At 43.6% G+C, this 9,960-nt stretch overlaps 1 long non-coding RNA gene across 2 annotated transcripts; it reads left to right on the top strand.

Moving 5' to 3' along the window:
- Nucleotides 1-1,570: 1,570 nt before the first annotated feature.
- On the top strand, nucleotides 1,571-9,712 carry LOC126539744 (uncharacterized). 2 transcript variants are annotated; one of them, XR_007601367.3, is made up of 6 exons: nucleotides 1,571-2,511; nucleotides 3,187-3,295; nucleotides 4,411-4,537; nucleotides 6,887-6,999; nucleotides 8,595-8,815; nucleotides 9,587-9,712. It is a non-coding gene; the product is annotated as an uncharacterized lncRNA (long non-coding RNA). The 2 variants fall into 2 exon arrangements; XR_008614337.2 differs by lacking the exons at nucleotides 1,571-2,511; nucleotides 9,587-9,712 and adding an exon at nucleotides 2,529-2,797 and having other exon boundaries at nucleotides 8,595-9,580.
- Nucleotides 9,713-9,960: the final 248 nt, after the last annotated feature.

Raw genomic sequence — 9,960 nt, 5'->3', positions numbered from 1 at the left:
AAAGTTTCATAATAAAATGCTATATGTTTGTGCACGCAATAAAATAATCTGGCAATGCGATTATAGCACATTGGAAACACTTCAAACAAGGACGAGTTGGCAAAGTTTATTGCAGGCAGTTTGAGCAGTGACAAATTATGCATGCGCTTTGTCACATCCTAATAATATTGCTTTGCATCAGAGATATCAGTCAGAGGTAGTAATGGGTGAACTTGAACCTGCATATTTTCCTAATAGCCAAGTGCGTCAACCACAATACTGTCAAATACAAATCTGCTAAGAGCATGTTAGTGCCTGTTTATGTCAAATTGTAGAAGGTAGGCATGAGATTGGCCATGCATGCCCACATATAAATATAAAAAGCACAACCACAAAACAGTGTAATAGGTTGGTGAACAGATAGCCAAAATAGCAGTCAAGATCCATCGCACTTTGTCACAAATAAATAAGAAAATGTGGTAATAACAATAACAATCCCTAAAAATGTCATGTGATCAATCGTGGTCATGATCACAGTTACTGCTGTGAAAAATTATTTGCACTAAGTGTTTCACAACTTGCTAAGAGGGCTTGACCTAGTAAAAAATACTCATATGTGCACAGCAGTGGCAAAAAACGAGATGAGCGTCGCAACTTGGTGACCATTATCTGCCTACATACTACACAAAACTGAATTTAAATTTAAAGCAGAAATGACAAAGCAGTTCGTGTGCCAATGATGGTTAAGCGCACTGGAATGCCTTGCCATGTGTTGAAAGCTGACCTCCAAGCAACCAAAATGTAAGTGACCCTACACTGAAGCAGGGTCTTTAAATGACGAACGCGTATCACATCCTGGCGTTCGCGGACGCAGTCACCAAATGAAAAACACCTTTGCAAATCGCAATAACGACGAATGTCAAGCGCGCGCACACAGACAGAATGCGAGCAGTTTCCGAAAGCGCTCACGAAAGACTGTACGGACGTTCCTACGCGTTCGACGCATATCAGAAGCGCGCGCGTGCGCGCACACGCACACACACAAGCACAAAAGGCGAGCAGTTTCCGAAAACACTCGCCGAAGACGGTACGGACGTTTTTACAAGAAAGCAAATCCCGCCGGCGTGGCACCATTTCCCGAAGCACAAACAACACCACAGTACACATCCGTAGAACGGCGCACAACAAGCCTGAACAAAGTGTACACCACTCGACGCCAAATCTGTCGTCGATTACGCCGCTGAGAATCACGAACACCTTCTAACATTCACAAACCAAACGACGATGTGCTGCGAACTCCAAACAGATTTTACGGCCCTGTCCGATTGATAGGGCTGCTCCACAGGTTGTCCTCGCTGTTGAAAGCAATGTCAGCAAAGTTGTTGAAAAAGGTCGCCTAAAACACGCAAGAACATTGAAATAATACGCCTGTACTACCCACGCTACCCATGCGATCACGGTTACCGGAACCACAGACGGCGAAGTAAACAAAAGACGTCATTTCCCCTCATTTCGGACCGAGACCTATAATTACATTCTCAGTTGCACGACTCTTCCTTTCGAGCAAGGCGCGACTTGTTGCTGGGACTGTGAGGGCGCTGCGGTCGAGCTCTGCACCAAGTGAGCGGTGCTGCTCTGCTGACATGTGCAGGTTAGTTGCGGGTGTTTGCGCTTCTTGTGCTGTAGCCGATTTTATTTTCTCACTGCGTGTGCCTTGTCACTGTCCTCGTGCACGTGGCTGGCGGTCGAGGTCTTTTGCGTCCGGTTCAAGTTTTGCGCTCACGGAGACGCCAGTACCGGCGAAGTGTGGGTCACCGAGCGTTAACATTGCGTGCGCACTTTGGTTTGTAGGCCCACTTTTTTTTCATCTCATTCCTTTCTTCGGACCTGTACCCCCAGGTATGGTGTCTGTAAAATATTATACTTCAGCTTAAACAACAACAGAAAGAAATAACGGCTGCTTTATTCAGCGAGCACCATGTAAATGCCGAGTGCCGCGACAAGCACCTATAACCGTGCCAGGCTATAGCAGACGACGCTTGGACGCTTGGCGCGGAGGTCGATGGCAGCGCTGCGGTGGCGTGAACGGTAGCGGGCTAAATGGTGCGCATAGGCTAGGAGTTGGGGTACTTAAAGAGGATCTATAAACGTTGTTGCGGCGGCCCGGGCGGTCGATGTGGTACTGATCGTTTGATCATATTTACGCGGTGCGTAGAGAACATGTGCTCATTTTTTGTGCGAATTAACGATCACTAAGCCCTGGGTCCTGTGCAATGCTATTAGCTCGCTGTATGTATCTTGCTGTGCGCCGTTGTTGATTATCGTAGTGCGGTCCACACGCGCTTTCTTTGTGCCCGGCTCATGAGAAGTGTACTCTCGCCGCTCCCGCATCGGCTCACAGTGCACGGAAGAATGTGTTGATAGTTGTGCTATCGCGTACTGTAGTTCACCGCAATTCAACACTACGTTGGACGGACTGTTGGTGCAGTCGATGCGGCGTGAACGGACACGAAGGAGCGCTCGCCTCAGAAGGTAAGTCCGGCGCCTAGCGCATTCTTATGGTTCATGTAGTGTACCTTGTCATGCGCAGCAGAAGATGATTAGTACAGCTACAAAAACAGTGACAGTGATTCCCTAATGTTCGTTCGATATCGTAGTGCACATTTAGGAAAACGTTTCACGAAAATTACCCCGAGATTGATGTTGTTAAGAGCTTCATCTATTGTTTATTTTCTTTTTGTTATGAAGTATGCTAGCGCCGGGGCATCGCTTGGTCTGAACGGGCACAAAAATTCAAGCAGGGAATGTCACTGCTTCTGTACGTAATTCCTCAGCAAGAAATCGTATAGACAATTCTAGAAGTACGTTGATGTGTTGTGCAAATGTTTTCACAGCTAACGCCAACGCGCGACGGCATCCAAATGATCTGACTCGTGAGAAGATTTTAGCTTGTATGCAAACTTTGATGCTTATAGATTGTCGCCAAGACAACCTGTATTTCTCGTGTTTAGTGTTCTGTTTGTTTTCGTGCCTTTGACACGTTTAATAACCGCCTGTGATGTAAGAATGAAATATTTATTTGTCTAAGCGGATGCAGCTTCTTGTAGCTGGCTGTACGAGAGCTTTCCACAATTTGACGCGATGTTGTTAAATCACAAGTTTGCAGATTCAGCAGTGATTACAATAAGCTGAACATTTATTGTTTAGGGATGTCACAATTTCCTGAGACGGAGGCATCTCTGCACCACAAAGGAGACTGCGGCACTATGCAGCCTGAACAGCACGACAAAGCATCTGATCTGCCTGCTTTGACAAGGTACGTACAAAACGGTCACAGCCATTTATGTGTTCTAGGTTCTATTTGTGTATTTGGTACCTGCCAACTTTCCCGATTAGTTTCTGCTTTTCCAAGTGTGCTGTTTGTGTACAGCGTGTCAAGGTAAATAGTGGTTAATAATGTATGCATAGAAAAATGTGGGCGCTGAGAGCAAGCTTTAGGAAAGTGCATGCTGTCTTTCCAACACAGGATTTCTGTCTAGAATTTTTGCAAAATATGAAGTGCAGAGGCTGGCAGGTTTGGCAAACAATGTTCAACACTTTTGCTTTAGATTTTAATGTAGCCAGTTCATTATCTGTCCCTAGTATAGCATAGCGTCAAGCTTGAAGCTGATCTCTGATGTCACGTCAGTTGCAGGATGTAATAACGTGGTATCACAAACTGCTTGTTACGCATGTCAGTCAACATGGTGCAGTGGTCACAGGTGCGAGTATAACCGAAAGCTGGGCATTCTTTGCCCTTCTGCACATGATGTGGGATAGAGCTTGAACTATGCTATAGTGGCACCATCTCCCTCACCTTCTCTTCCTCATTATTCTGTTAACTTGCAGTAAAATGCACAACTTCTGGAGGCTTAATTATGGTGTTGTCTGCTGAACTTGGCTGATGTGAATTTCAGTAGTCTGGGGTACCCTCAAAGCCATGCTGTACTTTGCATGCATTTTAAAATGGTCAATTTGAAATATGTGATTGGCTGTGGCATTCTCAGAGAAACAAGGCCTCTTGTGAATAATGCATACATGCATTATTCGCATTTTCTAATACTCTTTCAAGAAGCAGCCTATAGGCTGCTCCCCGAAGAAGTGACCACCTTTGCTTACCCTACAGGGCAGTCTGGTCCAGTTTACTTAACCTGTCTGCCATCTATGCACGAGGAGGACAGAAGCGAAAAAAAGGGACCTTCGATTAATGTTTTTGCACAGATGGCTCATACATTGCACTTTTCGTATCTTGCAGGCTTTGTTAACTCAAAGCTTTCTATGGGCGAATATCAGCATTTCATTCCTATTTATACCTAATAAGAATTACTTTGTTCATAGTGTCACTTTTTATATTATACTCTTGTGAGAATAAGCTCGCTTGTTTTAATGCAGATGTGGCTGGGCCTGCAGAAAGAGTGTAAGCACACTACTGTGTTGCTGATCAGTGCTGGTGCTGATCTCTACGTCTGAGTTGGCCTCACAACGTCCAGGCGCCACTGTGCTTTGCTTCATTGACAAGGTAATATGATATAGACACCTTGCACGTCAGTATCAGTTTTGAGAAATATGCTAAGACACAAGGGTTGGCCTTGGTGATAAATACACTCGTGTTCTTTTTTAAAGCGTTCTTCTGGCAGTGTTCCTCATGTACATGTTTTCAGAAGATGCTTAAATGCAAACCGCCATGGAACTTGTTTATGCCTTAATGTAGCACTCTTTCACCAAAAGAAAAGCCTTATTTAATGCACAATTCATAAGAAAGGTGAGGAAGTGACAGGACATAAGTCTAACAACCATCCAGTTTTACTGCTTGCACAGCACTATAAAGCGAGAGGTGAAAGGGCGAGAACAGATAAATCGAAAATGCATGTTGCTCACACAACCGCGAAAAGGACACATGGCATGGCTACTATGACGCTTGTTTTACAATGATAAATAAGCAGTCTTGCTATATGATAGTCCACTGGAGGTGGAGCCAACTTGCAGATTCCCTGTCACACATATCAGGAAATCTTAACGAATTTCGCCAGCGCTATGGTCCTTATACATTGCCACGGTTGCACAGTTTTCAAACAAAATAATGTAAGTGAGCTTTGCACTACCAAGTGACCACGAAATGACCTGAGCATTCAGTTAACATGGTTGCAAATCCAGTCATTTATACATTGGCCTGTTTTGCCGACGTAGTGTCTACTGCACGACAGTGATATTTAATATCCATCAACACCCCTGTGCTCTACGTACTCTTTCTTGCGTGCTTTTTTTTCACAGGTAGTGGAAGATTACTTGATTCCAGAACAATTTGGTTTGTTCTACCCATGATAGTGAACTTGCCAGTCTTATATTAAACATGGAATTGGTTAGAAAGATGTGGTATTTCTTATGGTGCCCTGGTGCATTCAGCTTGTGCAGATGCTTCAAGCTTGTATTGACAAAAATTGGGATGAAGCCATAGGAGGAGAGTTGTAAAAGTGTAACGAAAGCCTCCTGATAGATATGCTGAGTTGTGCTGCTGTGCACACTTATTGGTTATCCCTACTGGGTAACGCTGTTAGGGTTATGGATGCTTTGACACTGTAGGGCCTACAAGATGGCTAGCATTACAGAACACATTAAAACGACTGTAGGGATGCGTGTCGTGCTATGGTATCATAATTGGCCCACAAAGTGACCACCTTTGCTTACACTATGTGGTAATCTGGCCCAGTTTACTTAACCCGACTGCCATCTATGCATGAGGAGAAGGGACTAAAAAAATGAAGGGACCTTCGATTAATGTTCTTGTACAGATGGCCCATACATTGCATTTTTCTTATCTTGCAAGCTTTGTTACTTAAAGCTTTCTATGGGCGAATATCAGCATTTCATCCTTATTTTTACCTAATAAGTATTGCTTTGTTCACAGTGTCACTTTCTATATTTACCGTATTTACTCGCATAATGATCGCACTCACGTAATGATCACAGCCCTGAATTTTGTCGTCCAAATTCGATTTTTTTTATTTCCTGTGTTGATCACACTCCGAACTTGCCGCAGCGATCTGTCATGTGCCAAGTCTAGCTATTAATGATCGCGCTTACCATCTGTCGAATGCTACGCGAACAACTCTTCAAGACAAACCAAGCAGTCTGCACGCACCAAACATTCTTAAGCAGATGCCCGATTTCATTCCTTTCATCACTTTCCGCACTTCCATGACAAAAAAGCTACAACCAAAATTGCCTTTATTATGTGTAGGCTTTGTAATGGTTGTGGTCAAGAACAACAAAAAAGGCACCTTTCGATTCTTCTCATCTGCACTCGTGGGCATGCAACAAATCTTGTAACACTTGTAATACAGCTAAGATATTCGCCCACCCTTAGCGGAAACGTGCTGTATTAATATAGTAGTGAAGACAAATGCCGCAGTTTCCGCAGCATGCCCGCCGTGTCTTTCTATGTCACTGGCAGCTAAGCGCGCCCATCTGTTTCTGCCCCCTCATAGTGGACATGGCTACGTTATTGCCATAGACTTACTGATATTAATGATATTATTCATTCCGGATACGGAAGAAACTGTTTCAATGCATGTAACGTACTCACGAGAAAAAAAAAATCGCATTCGGCGCATTTGGTGTGTTCAGCTTGCTGCGCCGGCCGCCATTTTTGTTTTGGTGTTCCGCACTACACTCAGTGGCAGCCACCTATTTGTTGACCTGTTGCCATCCCGCAGCAAACGCGGGATAAAAAAATTCTTTTTGCGGGAAATTTAACCGGCGTAATGATCACACATCTGAATTTGCGACCATTTTTTTTACAAAAAAGTCTGATCATTATGCGGGTAAATACAGTACTCTTGTGACACCAAGCTCACTTGTTTTAATGCAGGTGTGGCTGGGCCTGCAGAAAAGCTGTAAGCAGACTGCAGTGTTGCTGATCAGTGCTGATCTCCACGTCCGAGTTGGTCCCACAATATCCAGGCACCACGGTGCTTTCACAAGGTAATATGATATGGACACCTTGCACCTTAGTATCAGTTTTGAGTTTGACTTTTGATAAATATTTAAGAAGACACAAGGGTTGGCCTTGGTGATAAATACACTCGTGTTCTTTCTTTAAAGTGCTCTTTCGGCAGTGTTCCTCATGTACATGTTTTCAGAGGATGCTTACACTCCTTAAATGCAAACTGCCATGGAGCTTGTTTAGGCCTTAAACTAGAACTCTTTCACCAAGAAAAAAGCCTCATTTAACGCACAATTCATAAGGAAGGTAAGGAGATGACTGCCAGTGTCTAATAACTATCCAGTTTGACTGCTTTCCCAGCAATATCAAGTGAGAAGCGAAGGGGCAAGAACAGATTAATAGGCAATGCATGTTGCTCGCACAACTGCGAATGCGACACGTGGCATGGCTACTATGAATGCTGGGGTGCGATCGGAGGTGGTTGTTCGGCGTGTTCGTTCGGTTACCGGCGCGCGCGATTGACCTACTCCGCGCCTACGTCGCCAGCCACGCCCCGCGGCTGGCGCCTTTCAGAACTGCATAGTCACACTCTGTAGTCGTGATGATCATGACCACGGTTTCGTTCGCAGCGGTCAACTGTGGCAAGTAGCACTTTCATTGTGACTTGGTGCAATGCACGCAGTCTCACAAACATGATGGCTATCGAGGACAATAATTGTACTGTGGCCTGCACGCTGGCATCCAATCAGCCAGTTACATTGAGTTTGTAGAACAATCTGTTACAGCCAGCTCAATGGTGAAAAAATTATCGGGATGGACCCGTGGTAGTGAATAGCACGTTTCTGATAAAGATGTGACCAAGTCTTGTGCTATGACTGCACTGCAAAGGAGTACTTCCTCAACACCCTTGCCACTACAAGCAGTATAATCAGTCGTGAATTGACATTTGCAGCTCCCATACTGCTTATGTGTGAAATAGAAACAGGATTTCTGGATTAATTCAGTATAAAAGTGTGTTTGTGTGAACGTTTGTTTCTTATTTTCATACCCTTAATAATTCAACATTCCGTTAATTCAGAATTTTGTTCCAGTCCTGGGAAATTTCAATGAATGAGCTTTTACTGTATACACCCCTTCTTTCACCGCATGTGTAATTTGAGCTCACTGGGTTACTGCAAGAACTTTTTTCAGCCTCAAGGGTAAAATTTCTAGCTCGGACAAAGCAGCTCCTTAAGGATGCAAGAAGTTTTACTGTGGTTTTCTACTGTTCCCATCTGCTTCCCTAAACTTCTTCTCAAATGTAAAGAAAATCTAGTATATCCCGTACAAAAGGTGCTTGTCGCTGACTGTGGGATTAAATGTGGTGAATCCTCTGAGCTAGAATTGTCCCTGGCCCATTATCAGTGAAGCTTCATTGACTAGGGCTTTCCTACAGCCAGGATGTAAACTTTGAACCTTTTGCATATATCTTAGTTTTATCCTTGAGTGCCATCACTGTGTCTGGCAACCTAGTTTCCCTCAATAACTGTTACCTTTTTTATCCATTATTTCGGGAAAAGATACTTTTTCTGAGAGCACATATGCTATTTTTGTATATGAGTAACTAATCTCTTGCAATTTTCATCTTTCGTAGGTTCACAATCGAAATGGGTTATTTATTTGTGCTAGTAAGTGGATGTGGGTAAACCAAGCCAAAACGGACAGCACGTTTGCCTGGGAGATTGCCCGATGCTTGTGGCAGGCACAGGAATTAATCCACAGGAGTGTTACGAGCAAAAGTATGTATGCGAAAGCTAAAGGAAGGTGGCGAGGCCAAGCCAGCGTTGACACCACAAAATCTTGGTGCATATCTAAGTAAGTAGACCCTGTCCTGCTAGCTCATGTTTTCATAAGGATTGCAAAGTGTTTGGAAGTTAAAGGAGTAATGCCTATCACACGGTGCTTTTTCTGCACGAATATAATGGGCTGTCGGTGAGATCGGGTTGTATTGAGGTGATCTCTCATATGGGCCGACACAGTTTACATCTACACATCAGGGGCATGCATAGCTGTATGCGTATATTAAGTGCTGTGCTCTAGCTCGCTAACAAAAACTATCATTTAGTTTCTATAGTGGTATTAAAGGTGCATTAATCGTTCCTATAAACAATTCTGCACTGGCATCTATGCAGTGTTTTCCGTCTGCATATTCCGCAGTGCGGTAGCAAAGAGCTGTGCTATCTGTGTATTCACTTGCATGAGCTTGTTATACTTGTTCATTTAATGTAAAATACTTGTGGAAAAGTATTAGACTATTTCTGTGGTCTGGTATTGCAATTCTGCAGCCATTTATATTGTTTGTAAAACACGAACATTTAACAGAGACAGGAACAAGACAATGCGAGGACGAGCACTTGCTTTCAACTGCTGTGGTTAATGTTGAAATATCAATTTACATAGGTAAAAAACTCATAAGCCTCCGTGTTTTCTATTTCCTGTTTCTCTGTGAGATTTTCACGCTTTACTCAATATCATGCAAGAACCAGCCCATTCAGTTATGCAGTGGAGCCACCTATTGTGCATGTCAGTTCCAATGGCTTGTTAGAATCTAACAGTGCCGGCTGCTTTGTTTACATTTTTTTGCAGAAGCATACGAGCACTTTGTTTCAAAAACGCCAAGCACCGTGGATACAGAGGCAAGGAGGCTGAAGGACCTGAACAAGCACCTGGCCACCATGCTTCGGGATGCAAAATAAAGATGGTTTGTGTTAATTGTGGGCCCTAAAAAGTGTCCTCTTTGTCTCCGAGCTGGCACATTGGCCGACTCACATGATAGAAATTAACTCGCTGTAATGTTGGCAGTAGATGTTACTGTGTGGAACTTCACCAAAAATATTGCATGAACAAAACTCATTCAACACAAATGAGAACACTTGTAGAATGCAGCTAAACAAGAATAGTGTCATTTTGCATAGCTGAACGAGAATATTTTCATGTAGCATACACAAACGAGAACGATA

The sequence above is a fragment of the Dermacentor andersoni genome, chromosome 2 (genome assembly GCF_023375885.2).
Source record: "Dermacentor andersoni chromosome 2, qqDerAnde1_hic_scaffold, whole genome shotgun sequence".
NCBI classification, from domain to species: domain Eukaryota; kingdom Metazoa; phylum Arthropoda; class Arachnida; order Ixodida; family Ixodidae; genus Dermacentor; species Dermacentor andersoni.
The sequence above is the reverse complement of the archived record's forward strand: the minus strand, read 5'-3'. Positions and strand labels throughout refer to the sequence as shown.